This window comes from Loxodonta africana, chromosome 27 (assembly GCF_030014295.1).
Source record: "Loxodonta africana isolate mLoxAfr1 chromosome 27, mLoxAfr1.hap2, whole genome shotgun sequence".
NCBI lineage: Eukaryota > Metazoa > Chordata > Mammalia > Proboscidea > Elephantidae > Loxodonta > Loxodonta africana.
This window is the reverse complement of record NC_087368.1, coordinates 23625514-23646094: the sequence shown is the minus strand read 5'-3', so window position 1 is coordinate 23646094 and position 20581 is coordinate 23625514. Positions and strand designations below refer to the sequence as shown.

The 20581-nt window shown below is 39.1% G+C and overlaps 1 protein-coding gene across 37 annotated transcripts in view; it reads left to right on the top strand.

Moving 5' to 3' along the window:
- Window positions 1-20581, top strand: part of THRB (thyroid hormone receptor beta) — a 414019-nt gene that overhangs the window by 141503 nt on the left and 251935 nt on the right. For 2 of the 37 annotated variants that reach the window (XM_064277368.1, XM_064277370.1), the window contains exon 2: window positions 14692-14781. The exons of 34 other annotated variants lie outside the window; for them this stretch is intronic. The gene's annotated coding sequence lies outside the window, so the exon portion shown is untranslated. One more of the 37 variants, XM_064277392.1, reaches the window with a different exon arrangement.

The following is a 20581-nucleotide window of genomic DNA, read 5'->3' as shown; positions in this document are numbered from 1 at the left end:
CTTATTATCTTGCATTGTCCTCGTTAGTATAGTGGTGAGTATTCCTGCCTGTCACTTGGGAGACTGGGGTTCAATTCTCCTATGGGGAGGCAGACTCCCTTAAAAAGGAAACCCTGGTGTCATAGTGGTTAAGAGCTATGGTTGCTAACCAAAAGGTCAGCAGTTCAAACCCACCAGGCCCTCCTTGGAAACCCCCTGGGGCCGTTCTACTCTGTCCTACAGGGTCACTATGAGTCTGCTAGCAAATTCAACACCTGGGTCATTTTGTTCAAAGCATCATTGGCTGTGTCCTTTAAAACCCCAGTGCTCCAACCACCCTCCCGTAGCTTCATTAGCAGTCCTCACAGTTCACTAACTCAGGCAAACAAGTCCAGACATAAGGAGCCACGGGTTGTGTAGAAACCAGAAGGAAAACATTTTCTTTTGGCTACAGTTATTTCTGGTTCTAGCTTTTCCTCTTGGATCTCCATTCCTTGGCTGTGCTTTGTCATTGAGTGGTGCGCAGGCAGTGGGTGGGAATCCTGACAATATACCTTGTCTTCTTATACACGGCCTTTCTTCTCAGAACCTCAAAATGCCTCCTGCCCCTTCTTTCTGTTATGTATCCCTGGTTCTGGTGGCACATCTAGTCATTGTGTAGACCATGAAATAATGGTTCATAATCTCTAGTTTGGACTGTGCAAGATGAACATTGACAGAAACAATATGGTGGATTTTTTTGGAACTGGGATGGTTAGGCAGTGATTATGGTGTGCTTTTCCCAAAGGCAAGAGCCCTGGTGGCACAGCGGTTAAAGCAATCAGAAGATTGGTGGTTTGAATCACCAGCGCTCCACAGGAGAAAGATGTGGCAGTCTGCTTGGAAACCCTGTGGGGCAGTTCCACTCTGTGCTATAGGGCCACTATGAATTGGAATTGACAGCAGGGGTTGGGTTTTCCCAAAAGCAGCAGTAGTGGTGGCATTTAATAATAAGTAAGCTCTGAGAGGGTCACGGACCACCCCCAAGCACCTGACCCTAAACCTATCGAGCTTCCCATTTCCCATTCTCCTAACACACACAGACGCACGCGCGCGCACACACACACACACACACCAGCCTACAGATGTGGCTTATTTTGCACACACAGGGTTTTTTCAAAAACCTGAATTTGTTGCCAACATTTATTATAAAATTACGGGTTGAAGGTCCTTCTTTAAAACATGGGAATATTTGGCACACTCCTCCACCCACATTCCCCACAGCAGCAATCAGCTGTAGCTGTAAGCACCAACCCAATGGCTCTCAACTTTGCGCAATAGGCTCACACGAGGCTCTTTTGTGCCCAATCGCATCAGCGGACCAATTCAACCACCGTTTTCAACAGTAGCAGGAGCAGCAAATGTTTTTGAGTGCATATTTTGTGCAAAAAACTACTCTGGAAAGAAAGCTGATATGTGAAATATATTCATGTCAGGGACGTAGAACATGAATAAAAATGACAATAAATAACCATACAAGATAGAAGGTATGCATTGTACCCAATGAGCAATATCAAGCAGGAGTTCTTAAACTCTACTGCCTACTAGAGTCACATGGGGAACTTTAAAAAATCCTGATGCCCAGGTTGTGCCCCACAGCAATTAAATTGGAATTGTTGTTGTTGTTAGGTGCCATCAGGTCAGTTCCAACTCATAGATACCCTATGTACGACAGAACAAAACACTGCCCGGTCCTATGCCATGCTCACAATCGTTGTTATGCTTGAGCCCATTGTGCCAATCCATCTTGTTGAGGGTCTTCCTCTTTCTCTGTCACCCTCTACTTTACCAAACATGATGTCCTTCTCCAGGGACTGATCCCTCCTGGTAACATGTCCAAATTATGTGAGACATAGTCTCACCATCCTTGCTTCTAAAGAGCATCCTGGTTGTACTTCTTCCAAGACAGATTTTTTTGTTCTTTTGGCAGTCGATGGTATTTTCAGTATTCTTTGACAACACCATAGTTCAAAGGCATTGATTGTTCTTTGGTCTTCCTTATTCATTGTCCAGCTTTTGTATGCATATGAGGAAATTAAAAACACCATGGCTTGGGTCAGGCACACTGTAGTCGTCAAGGTGACATCTTTGTTTTTCAACACTTTAAAGAGGTTTTTTGCAGCTGATTTGCCCCATGCAATGTGCCGATTGATTTCTTGACTGCTGCTTCCCCTGGGTGTTGATTGTGAATCTAAGTCAAATGAAATCCTTGACAACTTCAACCTTTTCTCCATTTATCATGAGGTTGCTTTTTGGTCCAGTTGTGAGGATTTTTGTATTCTTAGCCAGTGAAAACTGGAATTGCGAAGGGGGAAAGGAATGGGCATCAGTGCTCATAAAAAGCTCTCTAGGGGATCCCATCATGCAGGAAAGTTTGAGAACTGGTGATGTAGAGCACTGCTTCTCAAACTTCAATATGCATATACCTCACCTGTGGACATTGCTAAAATACAGGTTCTGGTTCAGTTAGTGTAGGGAGGAGCCTAAGGTTCTGCAGTTCTAACAAGCTCCCAAGTGATGCCAATACTGCTGGCCTGGGGACCATACTTTGTGTTGCAATAAACTCTGCCACACTTTAGCCCTGTGATCCCAATTCGCTTAATCTCTCTAAGCATCAGGGTTCTCAGCTGTGAAATGGGCATACAATTCCTACCCTAGAAGTGCTGTTAGGGTTTAATGCAATTTTCAACCCATAGCAACTCTATGTTGTTGTTGTTGTTCTTAGGTGCTGTTGAGTCAGTTCCGACTCACAACGACCCTATGTACAACAGAACAAAACACTGCTCGGTCCTGTGCCATGCCCACAATCTTAATGCTTGAACCCATTGTTGCAGCCACTGTGCCAGCCCATCTCATTGAGGGTCTTCTCTTTTTCACTGACCCTGTATTTTACCAAGCATGACGTTCTTCTCCAGGAACTGATTGCTCCTGACAACATGTCCAAAGTATGTAAGACATAGTCTCGCCATCCTTGCTTCTAAGAAACATTCTGGTTGTACTTCTTGGGACAGATTTGTTTATTCTTATAGCAGTCCATGGTATGTATATTCAATGGGTTTCCAAGGACGAAGAATTTGTACTGCTGACCTTTTGGTTAGCAGCTAAACCCTTAACCACTGTGCCACCAGGGCTCCAGCACTGTAGATACTCAATAAATATTGCTGTTATCACTGGAATTTGAAAGAGAAAGGGATAGCTTTAGACTGAGATCATCCAGGAAGGTTTACAGAGGAGTCCTGGGGCATATACTCAGGGGCCTTTGAAATCAGGCCATGGATCAGTAGAAAGGGCAACCAGCTCTGGGTGGTAGTGTTTCACAGTTAGTCCTCAAAACATGTACGTTTTGTTTTAATTTCCTCTTTTACCTGTGGGCAGAATTGCTGCCAAAGAACACTTTTTCAAAAAATTATCAAATTAGGAGTTCTGCCCCTGTTACCCTCTGTTGGAGACACTAGTGAGATGTAAAGTGGTCAGGAGAAGGTAGCAGAAAGAATGGGCAGGTAATGCCAAAGTCATGCCGAGGACTGTGGCTACCCCCTTGTACACAGGCAAAGAACACAATCACCTGAAAATTTCTTCTTAAAAATTAAATACCTTGTGTCATTCTCAACAACAACAAAATAAATAATGTTTAGAAAAAAAAAATACTTCATAGTTCTGCATCGGTCAGTGTTTCTGGCAGCAGAAAACAGGGAGATGAAAGAAAAATTGTCAAAAAGTCATGAGCTATTAAACTAATAAGAAAATTGTCTAGTTTTCTAGAAGATATGATAGTTTTAAAACGTGGCCACACAATCTTCAGCACTTTCCCTTAAAAAGGTAGGGGGTCTGTGTCCCTCCCGTCAAATTTGGGTACACCTGTGACTGCCTCAGCCAGTAGAACACAGCAGAAGAAAAACTGTGTGGCATCTAAAGTTAGGTTGTAAAAGACTCTGAAGCTTCCCCTTAATCTCTGGAACGCTTGTTTTTTGGCCTTTGTTCCACCATATAAGAGGTCTGACTATACTGTGGCTAAGAGAGGTCAAATCTAGGTACCCTGGGATATAATCCCAGCTGAGCTCAGTTTTCCTGTCATCCCTGCCAAGGTGACAAGCATGTGAGTGAAGCTAATGTGTTCTTCCAGACCAGCCCAACAACCATCTGAATATCACTGAGTGTCCTCAGTCAACGCTATGTGAAAACAGAAGAATCACCCAACTGAGCCTTGCTTGAATTCCTAGCCCACAAAACTGCAAGACACAGAAATATGGTTGTTGTTTTAAGCCATGAAATTTAGGGGTAGGTTCCTTCAGATAACTGTTCCAGACTACTGGAACAGGAGATTTCGTTTTATTTTTGGTGACACATTATTGGAAGCACTTGACTGCTAACTGAAAGGTCAGTGGTTTGAATCCGCCAGCCTCTCTGTGAGAGAAATGTGTGGCAGCCTGCTTCTGTAAAGATTTACAACCTTGGAAACCCTATGGGACAGTTCCACTCAGTCCTATAGGGTGGCTATGAGTCAGAATCCACTCGATGCAATGGGTTGTTTTTATGTGTTTGGTTTTGTTTTGTTGGTATATGAGTCATCTTAATTCTTCCCATTGAAGAAAGTAGTATTGTGCCTATGTATGTCAAGTAAGTTTGGAGAGCATAAAGAACATTCAGGAGTCAAGAGAGGTCGGTTCTTGTATTGAAACCAGGTCTTCCTAAATCAGTCTATATAAATCTTATCTGTGTATGTCAGGTAAGTTGGGAGCACAGTCAAGAGATCAAACAATGTATTGTATTGGGCAAATCTACTGTAAAAGACCTCCTTAAAATTTTAAAAAGCAAATATGTACTTTAATGACTAAGGTACATCTGACCCAAGCCGTGGTCTTTTCTGTCACCACATATGCATGCGAAAGTTGGACATGAAAAAGAAAGACAGAAGAATTGATGTATTCGAATTGTGGTGTTGGCAAAGAGTATTGAATATACTGTGAACTGCCAGAAGAATGAACAATCAGAAGAAATACAACCAGAATGCCCCTTAGAAGTAAAGATGGTGAGACTTTGACTCACTTACTTCGGGAAAGACCAGTCACTAGAAAAGGGCATTAAGTTTGGCAAAGGGAAGTGCCAACGAAAATAAGGAAAACCAATGGGATGAACTGACACGATATCAGCAACAACAGACTCAAACACACCAATGTGAGTATGGCTCAGGGTCAAGTAACGTTTTATTCTGTTATACGTCAGCGCCAACTCCAGCAACTAACAGCAACAGTACCAACCCAGGAGTAGACAGGCAAATTAGCAGTACAGAACAGAGACAGATATAGACCTAAATTTTATGGGAATTTAATATATGATAAAGATGGCATTCAGAATAAGGAGATGGATTATTTTGTAAATAATGTTAGGTCAGCGGGCCAGCTATTTGAGAAAAAATAACAAAGCTCAATACTTAATCACTACTTATGCCAAAATAAATTCCAAATGAAATCAAAGATCTCAACATAAAAACAAACCGTTAAAGTACCAGGCAAATTTTTAAAAATAACTTTGCAATGCATAAGGCACTTCTAAGCAAGACACAGAACCCAAAAAGCCATAAAGGATGGATATATTTAGATTATGATATAGCCATTTGGCTATTAGCCAAAAAAAATACGAGCACCAATAACAAAGTCAAATAAAAACACCGCACTGAAAAATATATTGGTAAGACAAATGTCAAATGAAGGCTCATTTAATTAATATATAAAGAACTCTTATGAATCAATAAGAAAAAGACTAAGGCTGCAGCAGCAAAATGTACAAAGCATTCATTCATCAAATATTTACTAAGCATCTACCAGGCGCTCTTCTCTGCGCTAAGAACACAGTAGTGAATAAAGCTAAGTTCCTGATCCTATGGAGTGTCCATTCCAGTGGGCAGGAATAAACAACAACAACAAAAAAGAAACAGCAAACGCGTCATATAAATGGTGATAAACCCACTGATGTCAAGTCGATTCCAACTCATAGCCATCCTATAGGACAGAGTAGAACTGCCCGATAGAGTTTCCAAGGAGCGCCTGGTGGATTCGAACTGCCAGCCTCTTGGTTAGCAGCCGTAGCACTTAACCACTACGCCACCAGGGTTTCCAGATGGTGATAGATGCTGTGAAGAAAACTGAAACAGGGCAAGGGGGTAAAGACTGGTGAAGGAGCAGTTGCTCATGTAGGGAGTTTTCAGAAGAAGACACATGATAGAAATGTATGAGATGATACACACAATTAAAAGATATTTAAACAGTATAGCATCTCTTGCAATACCAAAAAAAAAAAAAACAGCAAACAAGCCAATAAAAGTACATCATTAGGGGAAACAAACAAAAGAAACCCATTGCGGTCGAGTCAATTCTGACTCATAGTGACCCTATAGGGCAGAGTAGAACTGCCCCGTAGAGTTTCCAAGGAGCGCCTGGTGGATTTAAACTGCCGACCTTTTGGTTTGCAGCCATAGCACTTTACCACTATGCCACCGGGGTTTCCATCATTAGGGGAGGAGGTTAATAAATGATAAAATGGAATAATGGGATACTATGTAACCCATATTAAAAAAAAAAAAAAAAACCACTACCATCGAGTCAATTCCAACTCATAGCGACCCTATAGGACAGAGTAGAACTGCCCCATGGGGTTTCCAAGGAATGGCTGGTGGATTTGAACAGCCGACTTTTTGGTTAGCAACCAAACTCTTAAACCCTTATAAAAGAGGGCAGTAAATTTGTATGTATCGATATAAGACAAGTTCAAATTGAGAGCCAAATAAAATGAGCAAAATAGTTTTATAATGAATCATCTTATTACCCTCCTCCCCAAATGATATACAAATATTTATGTGTGCATGTGTGCAAGAAACATTTCTGGGGTGATAAATAAGACTTTGTTAATGGTGGTCAAATCTAGGGAGAGTCACTTGCCATGTGATACTTTTGAACTTTTCTGACTTTTTTTTTAACCACCAAACCAAAACCAAACCTACTGCCCTGGAGTCAATTCTGACTCCTAGCGACCCTGTAGGATAGAGTAGAACTGCTCCATAGGGTTTCCAAGGCTGTAATCTTTACAGAAGCAGACGGCCATATCTTTCTCCCGTGGAGCGGCTGGTGGGTTCCAACCAATGACTTTTCGGTTAGCAGCCGAGTACTTACCCACTGTGCCACCAGGCCTCCTTTTTTTAACCATATCTATGTTTTATTTCTATTCTAACAATAATATTTTTCAAGAGAGACAGTGATTCCAGGTTTGGAGCAAGCACTGACTTGTACTCTGAGCCTGAGACAGTCACTTCACCTGTCAGCTCTTCCCTCTCCCCAACTGTGAAAAGAGGAATTGGATTATATTACTCTATCTTTGGAGCCCTGGTGGTGCAGTGGTTAAGAGCTATGGCTGCTAACCAAAAAGTTGGCAGTTCAAATCCATCAGCTGCTGCTTGGAAACCCTATGGGGCAGTTCTACTCTGTCCTCTAGGGTCGCTATGAGTCAGAATTGACTCTATCTCTAAATATTCTTTTCAGCTCTTAGATTTAGAGACTATAATATAATTATTCTGTTTTATACTATTTTCTACTAAGATAAAACATGCATAAAAAGCAAATAGAAGGGAAAAAAAAAAAACCTACAGAATTGAATTGGAGCTATAACCTCCGCACCCCCACCTTTTTTTTTAAATTTCAGTCATTAGGCCAGGACCAATGATTACGAGTAATGTTAGAATTTGTAAATCTTGCTTTTCGTAAAGTAAGAATCTTACCTTTCAGTTAAATTATTGACAATAGGTCATCGAGAATACTGGCAAAGTACCAAAAACAAAATTTAAGTATAGACCTCTACATATTCCCAATGGATCATTTATTCTTATGTCTTTACTTTCTTATACCCGTCTCCCAGGAAGAAGGATTTTCAGGATTGTGGCACTCAGATCCAATCTTTGGTGTGAGGAGTCTGGCACAAATGCAGGATAAAGAATGCTTCAAGTACTTTATTGATTGTTCCTGTTTGCATAGTCAGCTTACATTGTCATACTGACTTGGCTCTTCTAATGACTTTGACTGTGAATTTGGACTGGACTGAATTTTTATTAATGGTGTTAAAGCAGTGGAGCCACAGCTATTTACTGCATAATGATTCAAGTTCTTTACTGAGTTTTTAAAACTCCTGGTAAGAATTTACCTCAGCAACAATCATAGCTTCTACACACTTTAATAGCAAACAAGAAAGGAATATCCCTTCTTGTGTCCCTGTGGAAAGAGGGGATACTAAAGGGCATTCTATGGACAAATGACCACCATTTCTAGAGTACTGAAACTCTTGGTGGCGTCTTGAACTTCCTCCCGAGGCCATTCAATTAGCTCCTCTTAGCTTTGAAGCCCTTGGGTGGACTTCGGCGGGGGGCGGGGGGGGGGTGGTCCATAAGCCTCCTAGAATTCCATGTAGAACTGTGTAAGTATGCAAGGACACCTGTTGGGAAATGATTCAAAGCAACAATCACAAAGAAGCCTACATTAGATTCTCAGAGGGATGCGTGACCCAATAGAGGTTAAAACCCAGTGCCATCAAGTCGATTCCGACTCACTGAGACCTTATAGGACAGAGTAGAACTGCCCCGTAGAGTTTCTAAGGAGCACCAGGCAGATTCGAACTGCTGACTCTTTGGTTAGCAGCTGTAGCACTTAACCACTACGCCACCAGGGTTTCCCCAGAAGAGGTTAGGGACCGCTCGTTTTCAATGGTGTAAAGACCACTTGTATTCTCCAGCATCTCACTGCAGTACCGTACTGGTGTTCTGACTGGCACCCCAATGAAGGGAGGGGGAAAGCAACTCTGAGGTAGAGTGATACAACGGAAGAGGCCTGAGCTGAAATACTGTCTGTCACCTACTTGTCTTGTCACCTTGGGCAAGGTATTTAGTCTCATGACCCTCAACTTCCTCACCTTAAAAATGTGCCTGCTAGTACCACACTCTTTGGGTTGGTTGAAGGTGCTAAAACAGTGTGCTGCTAAAACCAGTGCAGGTTGGCAGCCTTGGCATCTCCTTGTTAGAAATGCAGAATCTCCGGCCCCACCTCAGACCTACAGAGTCTGCATTTGGCTGAGATCCCTCAGTGTCGTAGATGCACGTTAAAATTCAAGAATTGTTGATCTGGTTTAGCTGGTATTTAAATTAGGAGTTAAAATAGGTTTTCAGTATGTCTCAGGATTTCTAAATGGATTACCTTCAAGTCCTGGTTTTCTTCTCTGCCCTATTTCCCAGTTGGACTGGTTAACTTGGAGATGACCATGTCTCAGAAGCACAGTCCGTAAGGCACCATTTAGAACACGAATCACATACAGGTGTAAAAATTTGCTAGCAATTGCAATTTATTCTAAACAAATCATCTGAACAAGTCTGCCAAAGGAGGCAGATTATATTTACCTTGTAATATGTTTAAAAAAAAAAAAAAATCGCTGCCCTCGAGCCTATCCTGACTCATGCAGACCCTATGTGTTACTGAGTAGAACTTCTCCATAGGGTTTTCTTGGCTGTAACCTTTATGAAAGCATTTTGCCAATTCTTTCTTTTTTGGTGCCACTGGGTGGATTTGAGCAGCCAACTTATAGGTTAGTAGCTGATCACAAGCCACTTGCACTGCCTAGGAACCTTGTAATATATGTTAAAAAAAAAAAAAAAGCCCGTTACCATTGAGTTATTTGTGACTCATAGCAATCCTATAGGACAAAGTAGAACTGCTCCATAGAGTTTCCAAGGAGCGCTTGGTGAATTCGAACTGCTGACCTTTTGGTGAGCAGTTGTAGCACTTAACCACTATGCCGCCAGGGTTTCCTGTAATATGCTAGAGAGGTCTAAAGTAGGTATACAGTGTGAGAAGATCTGGGAGACAGCTCATGAAGCCCTTCACGGTCATGGATTCCTGGACAGATGCCATCAGAATGACATCTTCAAGCCAAGTATAAATGCAGACAAACCAACAAATAAAAGGAAGGAAGAAAAGTATAAGAAACACCAACTTCCCCTCATCTCAGAAACCATCAATGCCAGTTATAAGGCCAAAGCTTAGGAGTTTCCATGGTAAACACTATTTCTGCATATGTTGAAGCTATGCTTCTCCTTGGCTACTGAGGAGATTGTAGAAACTCTTTAAATTGCCTCAGCTGTCTCTGGGGTGTGTGTGTGCGTGTTTGTGTATCTGTGTGTGAGCACACGCACACACATACTCCTGGACATCCTTTCTCTCTTCACTTGAACGCGCTGAGCCTTACTCCCCAGGTGACTTCGCTGTCTTGTAGAGCTTAAGAAGAATTCTAGAGTGAAGAAAATGGTGTCTCTGTACCATCTAGTCTCTGTCACCCACCTCGCTATCTTTTATTTTTCTTACTCCTAAATACTTCAGCATGTATTTCCTAAAAACAAGCATGGTCTCTTACATAACCACAGTACAGTTAGCAAAACCAAGACATTCCCATTGATGTGATATTATCATCTAACTGATGTTTTGTCAGTTTGCTCAATAATACCTTTTATATCAATTTTTATCCCAATCTAGGATCCAATTCAAGATCACGTGTTGCATTTATTCAGTTGCCCTGTCTCTTTAGTCTCCTTTAGTCTGAAACAGCTCCTCTGCCTTTGTGTCTCCTGACCTTGACATTTTTGGAGGGTATAGACTAGTTATTTTGTAGAACGTCTCTCATTTCGGATTTCTGAAATTTCCTCATGGTTAAATTGAGGGGATGCATTTTTGGCAGGGATAGCATAGTAGTGATGCTGTGTCCTTCTCGGTGCTCCTTCTCAGGAGGCACCTGACACCAGTCTGCCCTACTATTGGTGATGTTAGCTTGGATCACTTAAGGTGCTGTCTGCGAGATTTTTCTACTGTAAAGCTAAAATTTTCCTCTTTATGATAAATATGTTCTTTGGGGGAAAGTACTTTGAGACTATACAAATATTTTTCCCTTCTCTAATTTTTACCCATTGGTTTTAACATCTATTGATGGTTTTCTAACACCATCATTCCTTTTGTATTTATTAGTTGGCATTCTACTTTGAGGAAGAGCTTTCTCTTCTCCTCTATTTATTTATTTATTCATCTATTCAATTATGGAGAAATCGGTTAAGACTTGTGGAGAAACCATTCAGCCTTAAATCTTGAGCTTTTGGGATCTTTTTTCTCAGGAATCATTGAGAACTACCCAAAACTTGCATGTAATGGACTTAAAGCTGCCTGGGGGCGGGTGTATGGAGGATGGATGTGCAGAAATGTCTTCATGGCCACAAGGGATCCGTAATCTTGTTTCCAAACCAAGGTCTTAATTTAACCTTGAATTTCAGCATTCTTCACTTTTATTAATGGGTTGACACTGTAACCCTTCCTTTAAGAGCAGAAATCCAGACCAAACACTACCATAATTTCCACTTCACTTCCAGTCAGGCTCCTTTTTATTTTCTCCAGTGTGTGCTCTTAATGGCCCAAATGTCAGTTTCAAAGGACTTAGCCTAAGGGCTGGGAGATGTTCTAAGATTTTGAAAATATCCGCTTTCCCATTATAAACAAGAAAACCCAGTGGGTAGGTCCTAGTGACTCTTTATGCCTTATGTATTCTTCTCAGAAGTAAAATGTTTCTGTCCAATTTATGATAGCATTTGAAGTTCCTTTAAAAATTTTGCTTTAGAGCAACTCAACAACAAAAAGACAACCCAATTTTTTAAAAAATGAGCAAACAGCTTGAATAGACATGTCTCCAAAAAGATATGCAAAAATGGCCAGTAAGCACATGAAAAAATGCTCAATGTCATTAGTTATTAGGGAAATGCAAATCAAAATCACAATGAAATGCCACTTCACAACCGCTAGGATAGCTATTATCAGAAAAATGGAAATGAGAAAATATTGACAACAACGTGGAGACATTGCAACCATCATCCATTGCTGGTGGGAATGTAAAATGGTGCAGCCATTATGGAAAACAGTTTGACAGTTCCTCAAAGAGGTAAACATAGAAGTACCATATGAGTCAGCAATTCCACTCCTAGGTATATGCCCAAAAGAACTGAAAGTTCTCAATGTTAATTGCAGCATTATTCACAATAGCCAAGAGATGGAAATAATCCAAGTATCCATCAACAGATGAGTCTATAAACAAAATGTGGTATATAATACCATGGAATATTATTCAGCCATAAAGAAAATTGAACTTCCAATGCATGCGAAGACATGGTTGAACCTTGGAAACATTATGCTAAGTGAAATAAGTCGGACACAAAAGGACCAATATTCTTCAATCCCACTCATATAAAATCTCTTTAGTAGGCAAATACGTAGAGACCAAAGTTTATTACTAGTTACCAGGGACAAGTGGCAAGGAGGAATGGGAAGTTATTGCTGAAGGGGTATTAAGTTTCTGTTTAGGGTAATGAAAACCTTTTGAAAATGAATAGCAGTGTGGTGATGGTTGTACAACATGGTGGATGAATTAAGATCACTTAATTTTACACTTAAAAGTGGTTAAAACTGCAACTTTTTTATTATACATATTTCACCACACAAAAAAAAAAACTCTAATCTCAAAACCTTTAGTTTTGAGTGAGGCATAAGCCGGCCATACTGGAGGTAGTATATCCATCCACCTTACTGAGAAATTGCTAATTTTTTTTTTTAGCAGAGATTAGCAAGAGATAAAGATGGCTTTGTTGCCAAAATCTCAGTGTTGAAAATTTACTCCATGGACCTGCTTCATGAGACTTGCTTTGTTTTGTTTTCTTTCAAAGTAAGAGATAAAAAGCAAATCTCTTAATTGATTAAGCACCTTGCTATTAAGAAGATTTTATAGTTTTTTAACCACATAGAATTATCGTCAAATATTACAGTCAGAGAAATGAATGATAAAACAGATTAACCCATCTTTTTCCTCACTATGTCTGCCAGTGCAACATGGAGTCTTTGGTGATGTACCAAACCGATCACCCTGGTTCAGTAAAGAGACAAAATAACTAGAAACCACATGAAAAAGGAAGATGCTTTACCATGTGTACTAGTGTGCCTGCTAAATTCACTGCTATTATTCTGCCATCCTGGCTTCAAGACAGCAGCCTCATTTCTTTGTACTTCCTTCATTTCCTTTTCAAATGCCTATAGAGTTTATTCTGTTGCTCATTTTTGCCTGTTGTCAGCTGGGTGACATTAGCTGCTACAGGACCAGGGAACTCTGCCAAGGGAATTCATGAATGCGCGTGACATTTATGTTGCTGTGTGGGCTTTTAGCAAGGCCACCTCAACCTTTAATATGATTTATGAATTACGTTTTAAATTAGTTCACACAGACCACAAAAAGTAAAATAAAATAAAAAGAAGGTTGCTGATAGTTTTTTAAAAAGTTGGTCTCCTACGTGCAAATATCTCCAGAGGATAAGAATCTGTGGCCTACTTTTATTTTGCATAGAATTCACTGATGCATCCAGTCTTCCTGTTCTCCCTGGTGAGTTGGAAAATAAACTATTGAAACTGTCATTAAAGAAGAAATGGAGAAAGTTTAATACGGACGTTTTTGAATTGCTGACTGAGCAAACAAGAGTTTTGAAACGAGTGCATAATTACATTTTTAAAAACAGCTTTAATTTATCCAGTCACAAAAGTAATCCGTGTTTATAGTGGAAGTTTTGAAAAATGAAGAAAGGAATAAAAAATAAATTTAGTATTTACTTATAATTTTACTGATCAGTGTTTATAGCGCCTCTTAACTATTTGGGAGTATTTCTCCCAGATCTCTTTCTATGCATGTGATATACGGGGGTGTGTGTACTATAAAAACATGGTTGAATTTATATCTTGTATATATAGTTTTTCATCTTGCTTGTTAAGTTGAACATTTCGGTGTGGTTATTTCTCGTGTTGTGAATTTGTCAATATTTGTTTTAATGGCTGCACAATTGTGTTTTAAAGCCGTTCCCCCAGTTTTGAACTTGTAGGCTGCCTTTGATTTCACACTGCTAAGGCAAATGCTACAATCGCCATCCGTACATGTAAATCTTGGTCTGCATTTTTCGGTTATTTCCTAGGGAGTATCCATGCTCTCTTGGAGCTAAAGCAGCAACAAAACTTGCAGTCTATTTCATAAAATGTATGCTTCAAATTTCAGCCCTGTTAAATTCCCCGTTGGCCATGACCATTATTGCTGAAAGAATGACCAGTCACGTTCACTTCCCTCTTTTAGTCCCCAGCGCCGTCCTCACAAGGACAGCATTACCATACTAGACCATGGTACTTGGCCAAAAACATGTTTTCTTTTCTTTTGGTGTTGAAGATAAGCCAGGATGGCAACTTGCCCCAAAGTAATTCAAGAACCTTTTATGAGGAAACTTTCGTTCGATGGGACCAGAGAGAATGTTTTAAAATAAGCTTTATTAAGGTGAAATTTGTTCCCGTGTTAGAAAGATAAGGTTTATTCTCACATACCTGAGCTAGTTAGTTCCTTCCAACATGTTTGTGGGCACACAGTTTCAATGACCTGAGAAGGACTTTACACCCGGAAAAAGGAGATAAAGGAAACTCAAGAACGTAGACTCCTTTATCACAGTGAGGCACATAGATGCTCACACCGTTCTTCATTGTTAGTTGCAGTGTCCTTTGTTCCTTTTTCCAAAAGTGTCTTTGTGTTTCTCAGAATGAGCTGGCTCTCTCTCTCCCATCTGTCGGAAATGCAAGAGAACTTCGTGGAAAGCAAGAGTATATATGGTTCCCAGTAAGGTTAGAGGTGAGTTTCAATCACTTAGTTGCGTTCTCCATCTGTTCTCCTCTGCACTGGTGCTGCAGACATTGTTACAGAGGTGGGATAGGAAGTGTCTCTCGTACAGGTATTGGGCTTCCTGTTCCCAGAGAAGCATGACCCTGTACGTTGGGTTGACCTTTCTCTCTTGGCTCTGCCCTGACGTTACTGTGACACTTTGAAAGTGTTTTTTAAGGGGTTGCTCCGGAAAAGATTAGGGCAACTTTACAAAGATTCATACGCTCTAACCAATCAACATAAATTGGAATAAAGGCGAGAAAACAAGGATAGGCACTAACAACAAGCTGAGGATTAGACTAAAATACAAAATACATACGACTATTCATTCAATAAATTTTTATTGAGTTCCTAATATGTGCCAGGAACTCTGGAAGACAGAGGTTTTCAAACTTAGTTGCAACACATGAATGGCCCATGAAATCAACTTAATGAGCCACCACCATTTTTAAAGGAATAGGATGTGAAGGCTAGAATAGAATAGAATGGACGCTATCAGAGGTCATTGCACGAAGTAACAATATATTTTGTAAAACGTATGCTTCAATTTTACATGTGTCTTTTACTGTGGCAGTGGTAAAAGAATGTTTGAAAAACACATATATACAAATAAGGTATATGCAAATTTAGGGTTGAGTTTCCTAGAAGCCAATGGGAAGAAGGAAAACTGATTAGTTACACAATTTTTGGTGCTCAGCTCCTATGACTATAAGCAAAAAGAAATTTTCTACTATTCTTCACAAAAGGAAAAAATGAGTAATATACTGAACAATCTTTTTATAGAAAGTCCTGGTAACTTAAGGCTGTTTCTTTTTGCCTCCTCCTTTCCTCTGCCCATAAAGAGTGACAGCATTTCTTTACATTCTGGAAAACACTTGAAATTTATTCTGATGTATGGCTTAGGCCCTATCATATTTCCTCCTTATGTATGTCTGTGTCCTTATGAACGCAAAGTAGGAAGCATGTGTTATTTGTTCAACTTATTTACTGAAGCAAAACACACATAAAGAGAAGTATACAACTAATTAGTGTATAACTGATGAATTTTCACAAGGTGAATACACCCATGTAACTATATCATGAAATGGAACATTAACAGGAAGCAGAAGCTCTCATTGGGCCCCCTTCCAGCCTCTCCCCAAAAGTAACCAGTGTCCTGACGTCTAAAATTGTAGATGAGTTTTTCTTCTTTTTGAACTTTATATAATGGGTTCATGTAGAATGTACTTTCTTGTGTCTATTTTGCTCAATAGCATGTTTATGAGACTATCCATCATTACTGAATAGAATTCCACGGTATGCATATATTACTACTTTTTATCCATTCTACTGATGATGAATACATGAATTGTTTCTAGCTTTTGGTGTTATGAACAGTACAACTGTGGACTTTTTTTTTTTTAGTGATCTTTTGGTGAACATATATATACATTTCTGTTGGGTTCGAGGGTGGAATTGTTGGTTCATAACTTATGTATATGTCCAGTTTTAGTAGACATTGTAGAATGGATTTCCAAAGTGTTTACACTCCCGCCAGCAGCATATGAGCGTTCCAGTTTCTCCATACCTTCTATAACACTAGGTATTGGCATTACTTTTAATTTTGTCCATTTTTTTCTTTAGTGAGTGTATAGAGATAGCTCATTATGTTTTGAATTTGCATTCCCCTGATGAATCATGAGGTTGAAAATCTTTTCATATGTTTATTTCCGTTTGAATATTCTCACGTGAGGATAGTCAAGCCATTTTTCCATTGAGTTGTGTGTCTTTTTCTTATTGATTTGAAGTCCTGTACATATTCTGTAGATAATCCCTTTGTCAATGTATGGCAGATATTATTTCCCACTTTTCACCCTTATGGTTGTGTCTTTTGGTGAACAGAAGTTCTTAACTCCAGTGTAATCTAATTTCTTGTTTTCCTTTACTGTTAGTGCTCTTGTGTCCCATTTAAGAAAACTTTGTTGTTGTTAGGTACCATCGCGTCGGTTCTGACTCATAGCAACCTATGTACAACAGAACAAAACAGTGCCCAGTCCTGCATCATCCTCACAATCATTATGATTGAGCTGGTTGTTGCAACCGCTGTGTCAGTCCATCTCATTGAGGCTCTTCGTCTTTTTCTCTGACCTTTTACTTTACCAAGCATGATGTCCTTCTCCAGGGCCTGGTCTTACCCCATAATCATAAATCTGTTCATCTATGTTATCTTCTTGAAGCTTTAGTGTTTTACCTTTTACATCTAGCTCAACGATCATCCACCTGGAATTGGTTTTTCTGTCTGACGTGAAATATGCTGCAAAATTGTTTTTTAAACATGGAAATCTAGTTGACCCACCACCATTCATTTATTCAAAATACCATCCTTTTCTCACTGCAATGCAATGTCATCTTTGTCACAAGTCAAATGATAGTATATGTGTGGGTATGTATCTACACTCTCTTTTGATCTATTTTTCTATCCTGTGTCAATACCATACTGTCTTAATCAAAGGAGATTTATAATATGAGAGCTGGCAGTATAAATCCTCCAAATTTGTCCTTCTTCAATGTTGTTTTGATTATTCTTGGCCCATTGCTTTTCCACATATATTTTAGAATGCATTTACTAACTTCCACCATAAAAATGTAAGGGATTTTGATAGATATTCAATTGAATCTATATACCAATTTGGAGAGAAATGACATCTTTACACTATTGAATCTTCTAATCTACGATCATGGTATTATCACTTTCCTTTTTACTTTCAGTAATGTTTTGTAGTTTTCTATATAGAGGTCTTATACATCTTTTGTTAGATTTATTTTTAGGTGTTTGACTTTTATGTTAATAGAAATTGAGTAATTTATTATATTTTATTTTATAGTTGTTTGTTGTTGGTATGTAGAAATCCAGTTATCCAGTCAAGTTTTGTATGTTGCTCTTAGATCCATCGACCTGGCTAAAGTCACAGTCTTAGTTTTAATAATTTGTTTATAGATTCTTTTGTGTTCTCATACGTGATTATGTTGTCAGAGAAAGGCTGCAGTTTTATCCCTTCCTCTTTTCAATCTTTTTTTCCTTATTGCAGTGGCTGGGAAATCTAGTATAATGTCAAAGAGAAGGGTTATAGAAGGTATCTTGGATCATTGCTTATCTCAATATCATTGTTCATTTCAGTATTAATCATTGAATAAGATATGCTGTAGGGTTTTTGCAGTGACCCTTTATCAGACTGAAGAAGTTCTTTCGTAATCCTCTTTTGCTGACAGATTTTATCATGAATAGATATTGAATGTTAGCAAATGATTTTTCTGTATCCATTGAGAGAATCACATCCTTCTTCACCATTTTTCTGTTAACAGGGTGTACATTGATTGCTTTTTCAATATTAAACCGAACTTGTATTTCTAGAATAAATCTCTCCTGCTCATAATGTTATCCATTTTTAAATATTCATGATTCACCTTGCTGACATTTTATTTAGTGTTTTTTCTTCTAAATTCTTGAGGGATCTTAGTCTGTAATTTCTTTTTCCTGTAATGTTCTTGTTCAGTTTTGGATCAAGACTATGTTGGCCTCATAAAACGAGTTTTATAAAACATGTTGGAACATGATCCCTGGGAGTAGAATGGCTGGGTGATGTGGTAGCTTTGACTTTTTAAGAAAGTGACAAACTCTTTTCCAAAGTGGTTGTACCATTTTACGTTCCCAACAGCAGTGTGTGAGAGTCCCATTTGTTCTAAATCCTCACCAACACTTGGTATGGTCAGTCTTTTTAATTTTAGCCATTTGAATGAGCAGTGTCTCATAGTGGTTTTAATTTGCATTTCCCTAAAGACTAACAATGTTGAGCATCTTTTCATGTGCTTATTTGCCATCCGTATATCTTCAAATATTTTGCCCATTTTTAAATTGGGTTGTTTATTTTCTTTGTATTTAGTTTTGAGAGATCTTTATATATTCCTTTTGGATGATTCTTTCCCCATCCTCGTGTAGTTTCCTCACATGTTCATCCATATGGACCCAGCTGAATGCTTGACGGGGATCTTCTGCAGTTGTCTCTGTTCAGTTCTCTTCAGTCCTGTACTCTGCCTTGTGAACTCCAGCTGCCTCGGCTTCTCCAGACTCCCAATGCCATCTCTTCAACTCAGGGACTCCACCGAACACTGCTTAGATTTCAGTTTCCTGTCCTGTGACCTGAGAGCTTTCTCCAGACAGTAAGTTGGTGCAGTCATAGGGCTCAGCTTATTTCTTTTCTCTCACATTTCACTGTGCTTAGTTTACTGATATCTAATATCTTAAGAATTGTTGTTTTATATCTTTTGTCCAATTTTTCGGCCTCTTCAGGTAGGAAGGTAAATCCTGTCCCTATTATTCCATTTTGATTGGAAGTAGAATTCCAGATCACCTTCATCTTTGGAGGATATTTCAACTGAATATAGAAATCTAGGTTGGAAATTATTATCTTTCAACATGTCATTTCATGAGTTCTGACATTCATTGTTTCCCTTGAAAAATCAATGCTCATTCTTTTTCTTTTTCCTTTGAAGGTAGTGTACCTTCCTTCTCTGGCTGATTTTAAGACTTTTCACTTTGACTTTGGTTTTCGGCTATTTGACTGATGTGCTATGATAAAGTTTCCTTTGTTTTTATCCTACTTTGAGCTCTTGAGTCTGTGGTTTAATGCTTTTCATTAATTTTGGGAACTTCTTGGGCAATATTTCTGAAATAGTGCTTCAGTATCATTTCTCAGTCTTCTCCTGATGAGGCTCTAATACGCATGTTAGACCTTTTTACTCTTTCCCATTCGTTTCTTGTACCCTTTTTGTATTTCCATTTTCTCTCTCTCTCTCTGCTTTAGTTCTTATATTTTGTATTGACCTATCTTCTACATCATAGATACTCTCTTTTGCTGCATCCGATCTTCTACTAAAAATACTTATTGAATGTTTAATTTTTGTTCATTCCACTTTTGGTGAGGTTTTCATCTATTGTCTTGTACATATGTCTTGTAATCCCAGTTATTTTAAGTCCACAGATGATAATTCTAATGTCCAGATCACCTAATATGTCTTTCTATTAACAGTTTATCTTAGTGTATAGTCACTTGGTATGTTTCCTGGTGTGCCTAGTAATTTTTCATTAAACATTGGCCATTTTTTATTTAAAAAGTACAGTGATACCTTGAGTCTCTGGCTGATGGTATTTGCTTCCAGAGGATTTAGTTTTGCTTCCCAGCAGGCAGTTGGAGTAGGAGCAGATGACTTGATGAGTTAGTGATTGAGCTAGTTGGAAGCTGAGTTTTAGTCATTGACGAGGGTCGTTCTAGTTGTGGCTAAATCTATCTCCTAAGGTCTTAACTGGAATTCTCTGACGTTGAATTATTCTCTGGAGGTTTTGACAAACTCAATCTTTTTTTTTTTTTTTATTTGATTAGAAAACGAAGCAAACTTCATCAGACATTTTAGAAACGTTTTATTTCTCAGCCTTCTATTCACGAATTTAAACCCACCCCAAGGTACTAGTTTATCCATTTTGACTCTCCAAATGTGGAGCAGAACTTTTGAGGCACTTAGAACCAATGCATCTTTTCCTGGGCCTCTGCATTGGATTCAGCGTGCTAGTGTACTCATAGCTATAACAGCTAACATTTATATCATGCTTCCACGTGTCAGGTACTTTCCTAAGCATTTTACAGATGTTAGTATTTAATCCCTTGATTTAGTCCTCATGCAGTTCTGTGGATTTGGTATTGTTATTATCCCCATTTTACCACTGAGGAACCTGAGG